We start from the raw sequence: 18364 nt of genomic DNA on the forward strand, positions 1-18364 counted from the left end.
TTTACTCGGTGCAGTATATTTAGATGGAGACTATGTCAAAAAGGATTTGAAATCAGTTTCTTGGTGTTTTCATAAAGCTAGTCAGAAGGGCCATGTTACAGGGCAGATAAAGAAACAACTCAAGATTAAAGGTTCAAGACAGTCCAATTTTGGTATTAAGACTGTGTTTTTGTGGTTATGTAGTAGTTTCGTAGCGAGCTACGAAACTACTAAAGATGTTTCTCAATACACAGCAGTTTCGTAGCACACTATGAAACTGTTGTAACTGGATATCACAACTTGGTTAATCAATTTTGAGTAACCAAGGGAAGTCTTTTGAAAAGGAGCTTCAGTGAAGGATCATTTACAATATGCAAAGCATTCAACAGTGATAAAACAAGTGGAGCAAAGACAGATGAAATCTAAGTTTCTTGTTATGCAAATGATTATAGCCAACATTGTACTTGAGATTTCAAATAGATTTGAAGAGGTTTTGTCTTCACACAGGTACATGAGTAAGGTCTACAGCATATCAAGAACCTGCCACTCCAATACACTTTTGTGTAATCAAAGAAGAACAACATGGTTAACTGGTTTCAAATATCCTCGAGGAAACCAAGAGTAGAAAAACAGGGGAAGTTTCCTACTTTCTAGGAGCAGATAAGTGATGAGACATTAAGGGCCAGCAAGCAGTTTCAAACATCCACCGAAGCTAAACTGAAGAAGGCCATTTTTCAAAGAACAAATTTGGATTGTATTTAATGCTACTACCAACATGATGAAGAGATAGAATCCTAATTGTCTTAGGTCTCTTAAACTTCTAGTTAGCAGTGAGTTGTATTTATTAGTTAGTTTAAAGGTTAATAGGTGTCATCATAGCAAGCAAAATTCGAGTTCCCCTCATGCTGGAGGAGGAATCTCAGCCTTTTAAAGAATTCTATATATAGGAGACAGAGCAATGTACTCGAGGTTGGAAATTTATTGAAAAAAGCTCTGCTATTTGGCTTTATGTAAAGACTTTGTTTTAGTAATTCAAGGTTGGCTTTGCTTCTCAAGACTTAGGAACTCACTCATGGTGCTCTAATTTCCTGTATACATTCATAGACTGTGTGGTCCTATATGTTTCTAGTATGTTCTAAATGTGTTGAATCCTAAATGCCCTAACTTCTATGTAAGGTTGATACCATTGTTATACTGAAATGGTGTTGACTCCATAAGCCCAATGGATAGTTTCTAATTGTGTTTCCACCACTCACATTTTACCTTTGTTTCACAAGAGTTAGCCATCTTATTCATTATCCAAATCTTTAATCTTGTGAGAGAGCCCTCTCAGGTTGGGGAGGCTAAGCCTTAGCCTAAAGTACGTTTGAAACAGTTATTCAAGGTCTTCCTTGTCAGCAGCCTTCCAGGGTCTGATTTTGAGTTAACGTTTTGGTGCGTCTATCGGGACTCTGAAGATTATTCATTCCCGAAATCAATGGCTGAAATTCTTAAGGTGACAGGAGCTCAGACATCTTTTTGAGGCTGCAAAACTACCTTGGTGACTCCACACATCGAATAAGAAATTGGAAGGTGACTCCACTGCTAGAAGATCAATAGCTTGATGAAGTTTCAATATGACTTACACTGCAAGAATGAATGCTAGGTATGCTCCTATGAATCGATCTCATATCACTAGTTTTCCAAATCCTATGCCAAAGATTGATTGGTTAGAGGATCTTCCAATATTCAAAGATAAAACGAAGGACAATGCTGCTCTTCATTTGGTTAAATTCCATATGCATGTACGTAGTCTTAAGGTTCATTTCCCTAAATATTGTCTCATGAAGATGTTTATGACCACTTTAGAAGGAAAAGCATGGTCTTGGTATAAAAGTTTGGAAAATGGTTCAATATATTCACTTGCTAGTTTTCATGATGAATTCTATGAGATGTATAAAGAATGTTATGCTTCCTTATTGCTGCTTAAAGATTGCTGTAGACATTCTTTAAGTCTTATTCAGTACTTGGAGGATTGTTATGATGATGATGAATTTATGGATGAGGAAATTTTAGAGACTCTTCATAACAATGCATTTCAACACCAAGAAGAAAGTATAACATCCCATGAAATGCAACATGAATATCAGCAGGGGTTTACTTATGAAAACCATGTTCAATCCCCTGATATGAATGAGAAGATGCAACAAAATTGCCAGTATTTTGGTCATAAAGAGTATGAAATTGATTGCAAACACTAAGAAGAAGTACTGGAAGATAGCTTTTACAACCCTCAGGCAGAGGAAAAGGTTGGTTTTTTATGTCAAACGTCTCAACAACTTACAACATTAAATGATCATAAGAAAGAGAAAAATTACATTGTTTGTGAGAATCATTCAGAAAAGCAGTTGGATAACATATCAAAGGAATCTTGTGTGGTTGAGAATCAATTGTTTGAAGATGTAGAGTGTTATGATGATCATCAAAATAACCATGTCCTTTTTGACCTTGTAAGTGATTACATGGCAAAGCTTTGCACACCAGTATTTCATTTTCATTTGCATCATGAAGATCAGGTACATTATAAGTTGATTTAGTCACCTCACTATCATGGTTATTTTGAGGTCGGATGTAGTCAAGAGCCTCCAATATCAGAAAAGACAATTGATTGGCTTTATTGGAAATATCATGTTTCCTGACCTACAAGTGGAAATTGTAGCTAGTAGGTAGGTAGGAAAATCCAAATAAGCTCAAGGTTGGCTGAGCATTTTTCAGTAGATGTAGATTTATTTCTCCCACAGTGATCATCAAGCTTAAGCCTGAGGTGAAGGCCCAAGAAGCTTGAAGAGAATGCTTGTCAAGCAATTGTCTGTTTGTCATAAGAGGATGAAGCAGTCGACCTGCAAGTTCTTAGCATACTACAGGAGCACACTATCACAAGTGGAGCCACCTGTTATCACCTAAGAAATAATTTCTAAATTGTTCACATCATTTTGATTGTAAAGGTTTGGTGTTAGTCCCTTTGCAGGTTCCTGTGGATGAATGTCCCGTTTTTCTTATCTATTAGGATTGGGCTTTTAGGCTTATATTTCTCAAGATATGGAAAAAATTGGTATTGCTCGGTCAAATGGCACCCCTTACAGATGACAGCTGGTGAATAAAGTTTGAGCATGTCAAAGCAGATGGGTTTTATTTCTTACGTGGATTATGGGTGCTTCACCAAATTCTGTCACCAATACTCGTAAAGGTTTTGACAACACTCTGTGTGCCATATGTCTTTGCTTGTGATTATAATGCAAATTGAATGACAACAGTTATCCTGACAACACATAGCATGAATGAAGCACAGGCCCTTTGTACACGAATTGGAATTATGGTTGGGTGGCGGCTCTGTTGTCTTGGAAGTCCTCAACATTTGAAAACACACTTTGGCAACTATCTTGAACTTGAGGGGAAACCTGTTAATGTTAGTTTGGTAGAATTAGATAACTTGTGCAATACTCTAAAGGATATGTTGTTAGAATTTCCAAGCCATTCTAGATGCATCTTGAGTGATTTGGAAATTTGTATTAGAGGATTAGAGGCTGGCTCCTCCATTCACATGTCAGAAACTAATTTGTCACATGAAATGATCATTGTTGCGGGGCGTAGACTAGGCAATGAGGAGTATGTGCAAAACCTAATTTCAAACAGCCCTTGCATCGATGGATTTTTTAGTGAGCAATTATCAGAACAGTTATTCCGTGATGGTGGCATTCCATTAGTTTGTTAATCTTTTTAGGCATGTGTCATGTGGAAAGAGTTGATTTTGCGGACAAAACGACCTCCCTAGAAGCTAAGGCTTTCTAGTGACAAACAAGACAATTAAGCACTATCTTTCCCTAAACATGCATTTAAAATACAAGAAACCAGGTGTTTAAAGCATACCTTTAGTCCAACGTTGTTTGTAGCAGTCCAGCCTCTCCGATCCAGATGAGCTCCTCCTTCTCTTTGAAACCTGCATTCACTAACAAGCAAACGATTACATAGCACCTGAATAACTCATAAAATAAAACATATTCATCATAAAGACCAAGGAGTATATGAAACAAATTATATATAACAACTTGTTGAGAAAAATGAACTTAATTGTATTAAGTGGAAACAAAAGAAACCATTACAACCAGTGCCTTGGTGTTGTGTAGGTCCCTCCCAGGGTCCAGCAAGAGTTCTCCTTTACTTTGATCAGCTCACCCACTTCCAAATGAAGCTAAGAAAGGATGGGAATCTCTCCTCTCAAGCTCTATAAGGGAGTCCTAATTTCAGCAGCATCTACCCTTAGGAATGTTCAGCTTTCAACCTCCCCTCCTTTTGGCCCAATGCCTGTATTTATAATGCTTTGGAGGAAGTTAATCAAGTCCACCATCAATGGGATAAGCCCCTCTTTCAATGGGATAGCTCCCCTCTTGATGGGATAAGTTCCTCTTTCATAGGGATACATGAACCATCTGGAGGCGCTCAATACACGTCAAACCATCTTCTAGAATGCTCTAGATTCGATCAAAAGTAACATTTTTGAAGTAAAACTCGTGCCTTTTGACCTTTACAAGAGTACACACCCACCCCTTTACAGACAGAGCGTAAAAGTACGCAGGTATTGTGAACTTGGGGTGCGTACACGCAGGTAAGGTTAAGAGAAACTGCGTAACCAGAGTTAATTGACTTTTAAAGGAATTTCTCTCTTTCTTGGAGTTTGACATGAGGAGAAGAGGTATAAGACTTGCCAAGGAGGATAGTATGACAGTTGATGGAGCCATGTTAACTGCAAATAGTTATGGTGACAAATTTTAGTGTAACAGATTGCCCCCTAAAGTGCGAAGCTTGTAGTAGATTAGGGTTTCATATCATCTAGGAAGGGTGAAGTACTTTATCATTTCAAGGATTATCTTGTGGAGAGCCCAGTCGGAACCTGCAGATATTCAACACAAAATACATATGTAAGATCATATCATCACTGAGGTAGGCATTCCCATACTCAGATTGAAAAATTTAACTAACAAACTAACTACTGCTCTGATATAGGAATGATTTTGCAGTACATCATAATTATAGACCCTTGTAGACACAGTATGGATGCAACCATCTGTTTATGATTAGTCTACTCTATAATGAATACAAAACTCCTCACAGCCTGGATGGTGGAAACTAGATCCAGGGTCTTCATTTCTACTTCCCGAAATGTTACGATTCTATCCATGTGAATAAATGAGTTGATGTCGAACATGGTAGAAACCACTTGATTACCAGTTGATGATGTAAACTGTTAACAAGTGTGTGAGAGACCACCAGTGATGTCAATGGTTCTCAAAGTACCCAGTACAATCCATGAGATGTAAATGAATGCGTTGAGGTCGAACATGTCACAGAATCCTTCGATCGAAAGTCAATGATGTAAACTGTCGTCAAAGGCGAGAAACCTTCCATTGATGCATGCAGATTTCAAGGTACTGACGATTTCTAGGTCATATTTCTAGATAATGTGCTGATGCCGATAGAAAGCGACCCGTTGCAGGCAAGCCCACAACACGAAATCATAGATCAAGTTGAAGAAATGTAGCTGTAAGGACTGACTCAGGGATGGTCGAGATGGAAGATAGGTATTTTGCAGATGAATGGTTTATTTGCAGTGACCTCTTGAACACATAACGACACGACAGATGGCTTGGTGACAATTGACCCAAAGTTAATACTCGGAACCGGTTGAAGATTTTCAATGTGGATTGATTAACTATCAGGCAAAGGATTTCCCAACCCAGGTGAATAAAAAGTGTCGTGTTCAAGAGTGGTGATAAGGTTTCTTCTCAGACAAAGGATAACAAATAGGCTCATTTTTCTCTCTTTTCCCCCACCATTTCTGGCAAGTACCTCTTTATTTTTTACAAGCTTAAGGACGATAACATATGCTTGATTATAAGCTCATCCTTCGGATGAGTCCAACTTAGTTTAGATTCGAACCCTAAGAAGGAGTGGTCCGTTCCTGTTTGTAATCGAATAGGTCCTTTACTGTGAAATTTTAATGAGTCTAGTATAGGAGAAACTCGGCGTTTTTTCAATTTTAGAGAGTCTGAAAAAACTTAAGAAGACTCCAGGGTTGAACTTTTTCGTAAATTTGTGTCTCCCAAGCGCGAAAAAGTATAAAATAATACTTGAGAGAACCGCTTGATCTTTTACGACCAAGGAGTACTTTCATAATTAGTGTCTTTGACCTGAAAAGTAAAAAGCGATCAAGGACACGTCGTTTTATTTCCAGTATCGAATTTGAAACGACAAAAATCCGGCAATGTTTTCATGTTTTTACGGTCAGAAAAGGGATATAAGAGGACTGTCTTTTAATTCCATTTTAACGAGTGTAAAAGAAACGCTCGGCGATCTTTTCATGTTTTAGGAGTCAGAAAAGGGCTTAAAGATGACTCTGATGTTTTTATTTGTGAAAAATGACAATTTTCCCTGAAAATCCTTTTATCCTGCACAAAAACCAACACTTACTCATACCTGTTTAAAGATACATAAAAATACTTTGAAAAATACCTTTTCATGGTGAAAAATAAGAAAAATTACCATTTATTTACCCAAAAAACCTATAAAAAGGGCTTTTACCAATTCATTTTTACCATTTTGCTATTGAGGAGAGAAAAAGGGCTTTTGGCAAGAAACTTCCCGTGGACATTGCGGAGAATCCGACCGTCGAAATCGAACGTCATCTCTTTCAGGTATTCTACAACATCCTCCTCTTCCTTTTCATCTGTTTAGAATTTGTTTTTAGGCCCTAGTTTCATATTTTGGAGGCTTTGGGGTTTCAAGGTCCGCCTTTCGGGGTACGCAACTGCTCCACTGGTGACCCGCGTACCCCGACATTTTCTCAGTTGGGAAAATGCCGGGCGTATGCACCTTGCCTCAAGGGAACCAGCGTACCCACGCACTGTTCCTAAAGGCGGGGTGCATACCTCGCAAAACGAGTTTTCAAACCCCAATTCCTTCAAGATGGACCAAAATTGTTTGATTTCATTGAATCTAACAGATGTTTTTTGGTGTGTAGATTGCCCACCATGCTTGATTGGCGCGAGAGAGAGCACGAAGATGTTGATTTGGCTGACATTAATCATCAATCGTCCATTGATGCTTTGAAGGCATGTGGCCTTTACAAATACTGGGCCATACCTGGCATGAGGGCCCAGGTGCGCTTTCTAGAGTGGCTGGTAGAGAGATGGAACATCCAGGACCAGTGCTTTTATATTGGAGGGCACTAGCTCGAGATAGAGCCCTCAGATATTTACTTCCTCACTGGTTTTCCCAAGAGAGGCGAACACTTGACTCTGTTCGGGACTAGGCCGGGTGGCTAGTCCATCGCTAGTCTCCGACAAGAGTGGTGTAACACTCAGTCTCAGGAGAAGGGGATAGAGATCAAAACTATATCCCGACCTGAACTTATGGTGATTGCTTTTACAGTTACCAGACTTTGCGGGGCTGTTGCTTTACACATTGCCACTGGATCCCAGATGCGGATGGCGATTGATTGCTATCAGGGCACCATTTTCAACTGGTGTGATGCTGTGTTGGCCAACTTAAAGGGTCAACTGACTAGGACTAAAAACGGACAGCTAAAGACTTTTGGTTACGGGACTTTAGTTGTGAGTTTTGCCCTAGAGAGGGTTTCGATGTTGATCCCACAGCAGCTCACTGTTGAGGTTGGGCCTCCCCGAGAGCCTAAATTGATGCGATGGGTTACGGTTATGGCCGGTCATCCTGACGAGGGCATGGAGGTTGTTCAATTTACTCTAGAGTATTTTCACTGGTTGGAGGACCAAATCTTTTCTATACAGGATTTTCCTTATGCCGGAATTGATTTTCGTGGAGATCTGGACATGGTTCTTCCACCGGGAGAACAATGGGATGACACAGGTACTTCATTTTTCACAAGTTTTTAAATTATCTTTTTTTTTTTTGTTTTTAATATCGTATCAAAACTGACAGTAATCATTTTCAAAATGTAGATGTAGGCCCATGTCGTCCAACCAATCTCCGGCCTTTCGAGAGGAGACTACCAGTTGCAGCAGCACCAGCCCCACGGGACGAGGCCACAGAGACCCTAGCTAAGTTGGAACAAGACCTAGAGCGTCTTACAACAGACATACCAGAGACTACTATAGATGATATTCCTATCAGGCTTCAGCGCTATGTAGTCGCAATCCCAGGACCTTTTAGGAGGTTCTTGTGTAGGGTGGCTCGTGCAGTGGTGTCATATAGGGAGCATCACCAGTGATTGGATGGTCACTTTTGTAGACACATGTGACATTTTGGTTTTTTGTACTTATCATTTTTTCCGATCATAAGGTGTTTTTCAACCTATGATCAAAGACGATGTATTTTTTGACACACTCCTATCTATATATATCATTATTACCGGCTTATCTTGTTAAACATGTGTGATGAAATGTTTTTTAAATTTACATGTATGATTATTGCAAATATCTGTCTAACATTTGAGAAGAAATTGCATCTGCTAATGTATTTAAAGACCTTGGAATATGCTGATATTCAATGTAATCAAATTCACGTTCCAAGAGACGCACTCTCAAATATAACCTTAATAACACTGGATTTCTAATGGCATACACTCTATTAAGCTGTAATACAACGAGTTCAGAATCTAACCTCACTATCAAACTCCGAATCCCAAACGAAATAGATTTAGACAATAACTCAATCACTGCACTATACTCTGCAATGTTGTTTGTTGTTTGACCAAGGCTTACCCCATGCATAGAAACTAACTCATCAGAGGGCGAATAGATAACCCAAGCTGCGAAAGAGATATTCCATGTACTACGACAAGCACCATCAGCAAATCCAATGTATGTTTGGAGAGGCATCGACATCTGCAAACATCAAGCGTAAAACCAAGATAAGCAGAATAACGACGAAAAACACACTTTCTAAGCTAAACACACTGTCTAAACTAATAAACACACCAGCTAGAAAGAAAAATCTAACCTAACTAAAATCTCCATACCCATCATTTAAGCATAATACCTCTTTAGGTAAAGTCCATTTATGGGTTTACCCAAAGAGTCCCCGTAAAAGTCTACCAGCTCATAGGCCCCTTTTGCTAGTTTTCGCTTGACAATGTAGGGCCCATGCCACATAGGAACGAATTTTCCAGCACCTAATTTATCGTTAGCTTGATCATATAACAACACTAGGTCTCCTTCCGAAAAATTTCGAGGGGTCACATTTCGATCATACTGAGCTTTCATACATTTTGCATGAGTCTCGATTGCTAATGCAGCATCACGTCGAGTCTCATCTAATTGAGCTAAGTATAATAAACGCTTCTCCTCTTCGAAAGTAGCTGGAAGTAATTCGACAGCCATTTGAAGTGACGGGATTTCGCATTCAATGGGCAGCACAGCTTCCAAACCATAAACTAGTTGGAAGGGAGTGAACCCTGTTGATGTTTTCACTGAGGTTCGGTACGCCCAAAGTGCGGAAAATAACATGTTGTGCCAATTCGACCGATGAATACCAATGATTCGTCGGATCATGATAACTAAAACTTTGTTGATGGACTCAACTAGACCATTCGCTTGTGGATAATAAGGAGTTGAGCTATCGTGATGCAAACCAAGTTGGCCTGTAAGTTCTGTCATCATAACGTTTTGAAAATGGCGCCCATGGTCCGTGATTATCGCTTGTGGGAGACCAAACCTAGCAATAATGTGATTGAATACGAAAATTGCAGCTATCTTGCCGTCTGCCTTGAATGTAGGCATCGCCTCGGCCCACTTAGTAAAATAATCTACCGCAAGGATGATATACACATGCCCCCCGACCGAGTGAGGGTTACATGTAATAAAATCGATACCCCATTTTGCAAAAGGACCAACGGCAATTATAGGGTGGAGAGGAGCAGGTGGAGCGTGCATCTTGTGATCAAACACTTGATAGTTGTGGCATTTCTGGACCGCAGTAATACAATCTTTAAATAAGGACGGCCAGAAGTAGCCAGCGTGCAATATCTTTTGGGTTGTGGCATACCCAGACATATGACCGCCACATGCTCTAGAGTGACAGTCATTCAGAACCCTTTCAGCTTCCTCATGAGTTAAACAACGTCAAAAAACCAAGTCCGCCCCACGGCGATAAAGAGTATCTCCAATAATTTTGTACTGTTGGGACTGCAATCGAATTTTCCGACGTTCCGACTTTGAAACCTCGGGCTGAAAGGATTGGGTCTGGAGATAGACTATGATATCTCCATACCACGGATCTAAAGTGCTATGAGAAACAAAGATTCGTCTGCAATGGGTTCCTCTGCCACAGTTTCCGTGTCAGCACGCGGGAATCCTGAACTAAGACCATCCCGATGGTGGAATGGGCAGTGGCGAGGTACAAAAAGTAATCCTGGTTGTAGTTGGGAGGATGCAGCAATGGTGCATGGGTCAACGCGTGCTTGAGTGCATCAAAAGATTTCTGAGCTATCTCATCCCAAGAGAATTAAGCATTCTGTTTCAACAACCGGGTAAAACCCTTTGTAATCTTGGCGTAGTTAGGAATGAATCGTCGTAAAAAGTTTGCTTTCCCCTGCAAACTTTGGAGTTGGCGAAGACTCGAAGGAGGAGGAAATTTGATGATAGCTTCTACCTTCGAGGGATCGACGCGAATGCCGGCTTTCGAAACTACAAATCCCAGCAATCGTCCCACTTCTATACAGAAGACACATTTGTGTGGGTTCAACCGAATACGATAATGCCTACACCTCATGAAAATTGCTCGTAAATGGACAAGGTGATCAGCTCGATGTAAAGAGTGAGCAGGAAAATCATCGAGATACGGTTGCACAATGTGTTTGATGTCATGAAACGCATAAGACATTGCCCGTAAAAGTGGCTCCAGCATTCTTAAGCCCAAAAGGTAATTTGCAATAAGCAAAGGTCCCCCATGGACAAATGAAAGCTGTTTTTGGTTGGTCGACAGGTAGAATATTGATTTGGTTGTAACCGGAAAAACCGTCCATAAAGGAAAATATCTCACTGCCGGCACATTCATCAATTATTTGATCGATATAGGGTGTTGGGTAGTTGTCCTTGGGAAAAGCTTGATTAATATCCCTATAGTCGATGCATATTCTTATTGTTCCCTATTTTTTGTTAACCGAAACAATATTCGATACCCAATCTATTAACAGGATCAGATAAATGAACCCTGCTTTCAACAACTTCTCAACTTCTGCTTTAATTGCAGCTACTTTTCGTGGGTGAATCTGATGCAAATGTTGCCGGACGGGTTTAGCGTCCGGGTAAGTCTTGATCTCATGGACAACAATTGCGGGATCAATTCCTTGCATTTCCTCATAAGACCAAGCAAACACGTCGTGGAATTCTTGAAATAGGGCGTTGTACGTTTGAATTTCGTCATCTGAACACGAGGCACCTATATGAATGTGCTCAACAATTCCGGGTTTGACTGAAATGTCAATGGGAATAGTGCGAGAAATGTTTCCCAAATTCAGCTCTGAATCAGGATGTTTCATTGGATTCTGAGCTTCTTTGACATATTCAGCTGTAAAGATTGATGAGAAATCATTTTCAAAATGATCATCCTCAGGTAAAAACGAAGATCTGTGATGGAGATCTTCCCATGGTAAATCGTCTACACACAGGACTTCACGAAGTTGCTCGTCAGATGACACAACTTCGGGAAACGCTATGAACTCTAAGGTTGATGTGAAAAGTGAGTCCTCATGGACCACATTCATTTGGTCGATTTTGGTTGAACGCGGGTCGGTAAAAGACTGCACGGCTTCATAGGCAATTTCATATGGACTCAAAGGCATAGCATCACCAAATGAGTCTATCTCAGATTCAGAAGGAACGATCCAAGGATCGTCATAAACAATGGTGTCTGAAGTAATCATATGAATAGATGCAAATGAAGACAAGGCATTGATTGGAGGAAAAGGAAAAGTTCCCAGTAAACCGGCATCTTTAACTAATCCTACTCCAACATCCTTATAAGGGATAGTCGTTTTACCGACATGCTGGATACTCTCTGAAGAGGCTGGGTCAGATGAAAAGTAAGCCAGTTGGTTTATTGTTATGATCTTGCCATTATATGGAAACTTGATTACTCGGAAGACCGATGAAACGACTGCCGTCATAGCGTAAGACCAACTTCGACCCAAGAGAAGGTTGTAGTCTAGAGGGGCATCAACCACTTCCACATCCAGACTAACGGTTTTTCCTTCAACCCCTATAGGCAAATCCTGTAGAATGCCAAATGGATGAAATCCACGGCCATCAAAGGCCTTAAGAATTGTCGGGGATTGATTTAGTGAAGGAGAACCAAGCAATCTCCAGCACTGTATCGACATAATACACGTGGAAGCTCCCTCATCAATTACAGTCCGATGAATAGGCCTATTTTTTACTGTCACTGGGATCTGGAAAGCCATCTGATGAGGTAAACGCGGTGTACTATTTTCTAGATCAAAGATTATTAGGTTCGGGTCCTGAACATCAACAGCTCCTATAGCCGACGAAAGTAATTTGCGTTGTGCTGGGCATGATTGCAGCACTTCCAAAGCCGACATTGCTGAGGGTGAAACAGCTAAATCCTCAAGAATGTTGTAATTCTAGGCTGCTCTCGCATGTGGATTGAAAGCAGACCTGTTTTTGGGAAAAGTATCCAATTCGGAATGCCCCTATCCCACTCTAAGGTGTGATAGTGCCTTAGCAACAAACAAGGTAAACTAATTGAGTATTCTTCTTTATGGAATGTAAATGAGGAAGAAGGATGTAACTAACTCGTGTCTTCCGCTAGTTCGATGATCCAAATCACTCCTCTCTTCAGTAACTCCCAGCTTCTTGCTCCTTCACTGGCCCAGCTTCACCGAATTCCTGCAAGATCACAAGAGAGAGAAACTACACAAAGATACAGATACACATTCATAAAAAGCTCAAGATCAGATTAAGCTAAACATGTAAGCATAACAAAACATCATTGGTACACAACATGTAGGAGAAATTCAAATAGTTTATTGATAAAATAATAAAGTCCAAGAGGAGATACAACCAAGTGAGTTCCGATCCAGCATCTACCTCCCAGCAAAGGAATCCCTTCCTCTCCTCCAACAAAGCATAAATCACCCAATGTACTAATCTCAATCTCAAACGAACAACGATTCTCTGCAAAGTACAAAATTCCAGCCTCCTGAACCTCTGGGTGAGAGATCCATATATAGATGTAAGTAGAGAGGATGAGTCAGCTTATGTTTTGACTTGTGCCTTCTCTCTGTTAGTTCTTGCTTCCACTTGGAGGTTGAGAGCCTCTTACTCATCACTAGTCGAATTCATTGAGGCAAGTGTCATTGGAGAAGATTCTGGAAGCTTCCAGGGTCTTTCCACCTCGTTGAATGAGCTTGCCATTTGTCATTTCCCGCTCAGCGCACCCTGGTAGTGCTTCCACCTGCGTTGCAGTGCACCTAGCCAGTGTAGTCTCTGCATTTCAATGCAGGCAGCTAGTGGAGCCTCTGAATTGATCCTGAATTGACTATTTCTGATTGGTTTTTGGTGGAGAACTTCTGGGAGAAGCTGTCATTGGTTGACCTTGTTCCTTTAGGAGCTGTAACAACATCTTTAGGGACTTTGGATCCCTTAAATTATGGACATTTCATGCTTATAGCTGTAAGGCACAAAAATGTCTATAACAGTTGCCCCATAAAGTATGAGGCCGTTTATCGGTTGAAATGCTTTATTAGGAGGATCCAAAGTTCATTCAATGCTGGGAGGAGACCTGTAATAAGATACAATACAATACATTATTTTTCATACCATTTTCATGATCTAAATGAGGTGGGCATTCCCATGCTCAGCTTTATAAATTCATTTTTATGTACATAGGACAGACAATTGTCTGATGATAGACTGATGATCCTGCTGAAATCATCATCCTTTGGTAGGATGATTGTCTGTGCTGCAATGTTGTACATGCCAATGTCTTTATTTTTCCTGAATATATATCGCAGCCCGGATGGATGAAACTAGATTCGGGGTCTTCAAACTTGATCTATCTTCACTCTAAGTACAAGTTGATCCATGTGAGAAATGTTCTGAAGTCGAACATGGAAAGACATCGCTTGATTACCGGTCAATGTTGTAAACCGTTAACAAGCGCGAGAGGAATCACCGATAATGATAATGACCCTCAAGGTACTGCAGTACAATTCACGTGGTGTGAATAAAGGACTTGGCGTCGAACACCACGCAAAATCTTTCGGTCGAAGGTCATTGATGTATACCTGTCGCCGGAAGTGAGAAACTTGCCATTGAGGCATGCAAGCTTCAAAGTACTGAAGGGGGTGTCCCTAGATCAACTTCTTGGATAATGAGTTGATGTCGACAAGAAGCGATCCGTCAAAGGAGGGCCTTAATGTATCCCACATCAGTGACACGGAACGGAGAAAATGATTTTGATGGAGGTGAAAATGATCTGATGATATATGGTTCAGGGTGGCGGTCATGAAATAATGAAGGATAATGTCTGGTAGTGGATGGGACACGGTTGACTTCTCTTGAACATATCGGTGACACTTGTGTGATGGATTGGTAGCATCTACCCCAAAGGTGGATGGTATGGCGAGACCATGGCGATGTGACCGGTGAATGAAACAACCCAACCCAACTCTGGCACAGAGTGGAAGTGTCATGTTCAAGAGCAACTTGCTACCAATAAAGTTCTTTGAGTTTCTTCCCAATTTTTCCCCAGTCATTGCTGACCAGTACCTCTTTATTTTTGTCAAGCTTGAGGAGGATAACATATGCTTGTTCTATAATTTTCCCTTCGGGCAAACCCATCGCTATGTTTTAACGAGCCTAGCGATAGTGAAACTCGTTCTCGTCTAAAGACAAGTTTGTCGCTATTAATGTATTTAACGAGTTTAACGACAAAGATAACTCGGTCCCTTTTCACTTTTAGAGAGTCTAAAAAGGTACATAAAGATAACTCCAAAGTTCCTTTTTCGTCATCTAATCCCTTAAGTCTGAAAAAGTATAAACCAATATAGAAGGGATGAATTTTTGATAGTTTTAACGAGCCGAACAAAACAAGCGCTCGATCTTTTTGTGCAATAATCCCTCAGGTCCAAAAAGATTAAAATCTAGAGGAGGGATAGCACTTCCGGTCACTTTAACGAGCTGGAAGGCCAAAACTCGGCAATCTTTTCATATTTTACGAGTCAGATGAAAAGAGCTTAAAGAAGACTCGTCTTTTGAGGAACGAGTGATAAAACGGGTTAGTAGCTGATTCCAGGTAAGGGTTGGAATTTTCCAATCACGGCAGTGTCACAAGGATGGCTAGTGAGATCACTCTTCATAGCCATTCCTCAAAATGGGTAAACAATCAAATGGAGGTGAATGATCGGCCAATGGAAAAGTGGAGGTGACGGTGAAAACACGACCAAGGCTTTAGTGGTTGATAATGTTACATTCACTGTGGTTATTTACCGGAGGGTAGTTCATTTTTTAACGAGCTTAAACGAGGAAAAACACTGCTGGGTCTTATATTTATTTTTTAACGAGCATGAACTATGTGCTAAAACTGCTCGATCTTATGGTCTAGCTTCGCTCGGAATCCACCATATTTATATTATTTGATAGGAATTCAAAAACTGTAGGGTGATAAAAGTCATCTTGAGTATCTTCTCCATATTCTGGAAGAAGGGAACGATGGTGGCAATCATTCCATGGTGTCCCTTCAATCAACATTGATTGTAGAATTCCTTCATTGGTTCCATGCACTCTCGACCAAGGATCTAAAGGGGTACCATATTCTCTAGACCTATCTAACCAAATGCTTGATGAGCGTTGATTTGGGTTCGCCTCCCATGCCAGAAACATTGATTGCTACAATATTTCTATTGGGCTTGGGGAAAAACCATTGCATGATCCATGTCGATATCGTCTTCTGAGATCTTCGTGGAAGATATCATATTGCAAGTATCTATCGACGCTACTTCCACCAAGTCGATTGGAGGTGGAAGAGCGAAAGTTCCCATTAGTATAGGATCTTTTAGTAGGCCTACTCCGATATTCTGAAGCGAATGGGGGCTTCCATGGATCATGGGAATGCTTCCTGTAACTTGTGAACCATTAGGGAGGAAGTTTTGTTGATCGACGATCGTAATCCCCCCTTGAAAGGGGAATGCAATCTTTCTAAAATAGGTCGACACAACAGCTGCCATGGCATAGATCCACGGTCTTCCTAGTAGGATGTTGTAATCAAGATTCCCATCGATGACTTTAACATCTATTTCTACTGTTTTTCCCCCTAGTTCAACCTTCAAGTTATTTAGGATACCATATGGGGTATATGTCCTTCCGTCGAATGCTTTTAATGTTGTCGAGGATCGCGACAAGGTTGGAGATCCTAAAGTTTTCCAGCAACTCATCGACATAATACATGTAGATGCCCCCTAATCAATAATTGTTCGATGAACATTTTTGTTGAGGGCTTTCATTTGGATAAGGAAAGCTAGTTGAGTTGGTAACTGAGGATCATATCCTTTGTGGTCAAAGGATACAAGATTGGAATCCTTAGGATCAACCCCACCAATGGTTGATAATAAAGCCTGCCTTTGGGATGGGCAATTTTGTAGTACTTCAAGAGTCGACATAGCGGATGGCGATTGGGTCAAATCTTCCACTATGTTATAATGCTGCGCTGCTCTGGTGCGAGGATTAAATGTCGACTTATGTACTACTCCCTTTGGCAGTTTTATTGTTAATTCAGGAATGATGGCTGGTACAAATTATGTCGAAGTTGTTGTCGAACTGCTTGGTTGATCTTTTTCCTTGCTGTTCGACAGCTGCGGATTCCCGTAATCTTTGTTCCTTGTTGAAATCAAAGCATCATTTTGTTGCTTCGAAATCGACAACATTAGCACTTGCGACAGGGAAGCATTTCCACTATCAACCAGATTTGTGCCTGGATTTGGAAACGAATCAGTTAACATAGCTGAGGTTTGCGAACTCTTAAAGAATCTTTTAAGCTCAGCTTTGTATGGACATTATGAGGTCCAATGATCCTCATCACATATGTGACATCCCGTTGAGGGTGGTTTCCTATTTCTAGGAGGGTTTGAAGAAGTTTTTTCAGGAGATGACTCTCCTTGTTTCTTCTTCTTCCCTTTCTTTTGTTTCTTCTTGCTTCTTGGTTGTTTGGTTTCTTTGCCTTTATCTGCTGATATGGCATTTACTTCCGAAGAAAGAATTTCTTCTTTTGCATTTTGATCTGAAATCTTACGGGCTTTCTTGGAGTTGGCCTTTTTCGCTTTCGCGTTTGTTGTGCCAATCACGCCATCACCGGCATGAGAGTCATTGTTTGATTTAGGAGGAGGAGGAATTGAGAATTCCAGTCTAGGGGTGTCAGGTATTTTGTCGTAGAGCGTGCCAGACTGAGTATAGACCAAGTCTAGATATTGCGCACAAGCGATAACTTGCTCTTCCATTACGACTCCCCCCTTTGCCACATCTTCCGTTATGGCAGGAAGTAAAGACTTGATAAACCATTCAGCTAATAGCTGATCGGGAATGTACATTTTTACCATCCTATGACGAAGTTGCCACTAATGTATATGATCAGATATGTGAGTGGCCGTTGTCTGTTTGAAGTTGGTTAAGATTTCCATTCCCGTTTCATACCTTATCGGTAATTGAAAATGGGTTAAGAAAGTCGTGGCTAAGGTGCTGAAATTGTCGAACAAAGCTCTAGGCAATTCAATATACCATTTTGCCGCTGGACCCGTTAACGTCCTCTAAAAAAGGCGAAGCCTTATCGAATCATCGTTTAGGGTGTTTGATGAACACCATAAATGAAATGTCATCACGTGATTCGATGGGTCCTCACCTGGATTTCCATTGAATTTAGGAATATCTGAAGGAAGTTTGTGAGGAATCGCTGGCCACCAAGGGGCATAAGCAATTGGATCGTTTGTTAACTGGTGTAAATTGGGTAACTCTAAAGTTGCCACGAATGGTAACTGTTGATTCAGGTTAGGTGAAGCATACCCAAGATACGATGGGATTGCCTGAGCAGTTGGCCTTTGCATACCAGCATAATGTAATTTATGCTGGTATGACTGATACGGTTGGTGGACATGACCACCATAAAGTGGTTGATTTTGACCGTTTTGAATGTACGGTTGTCCACTGTTCGCAAAGATCTGCTGCTCAGAACCTTGGTATACTTGTTGGAATTGTGGTTGTTGATATTGCACTAGCCATGGTTGTGAAGCCATGTTCTGTTGCACTATACTAACCGTTGGACCAAGGTGTGGGGTAATTGTACCCGTTTGGACCTGTGTCGCCCCACC

The 18364-nt window shown here is 40.7% G+C and overlaps 1 pseudogene; it reads left to right on the plus strand.

Annotated features, from left to right (window-relative positions):
• Positions 1 to 394: 394 nt before the first annotated feature.
• Positions 395 to 18364, plus strand: part of LOC149168501 (uncharacterized) — a 28820-nt pseudogene continuing 10850 nt past the window's right edge.

The sequence above is a fragment of the Pinus tabuliformis genome, chromosome 4_2, assembly GCF_031772625.1.
Source record: "Pinus tabuliformis cultivar Carrire ecotype Pingquan chromosome 4_2, CPIR1, whole genome shotgun sequence".
In the NCBI taxonomy this organism is placed as follows: Eukaryota; Viridiplantae; Streptophyta; class Pinopsida; order Pinales; family Pinaceae; genus Pinus; species Pinus tabuliformis.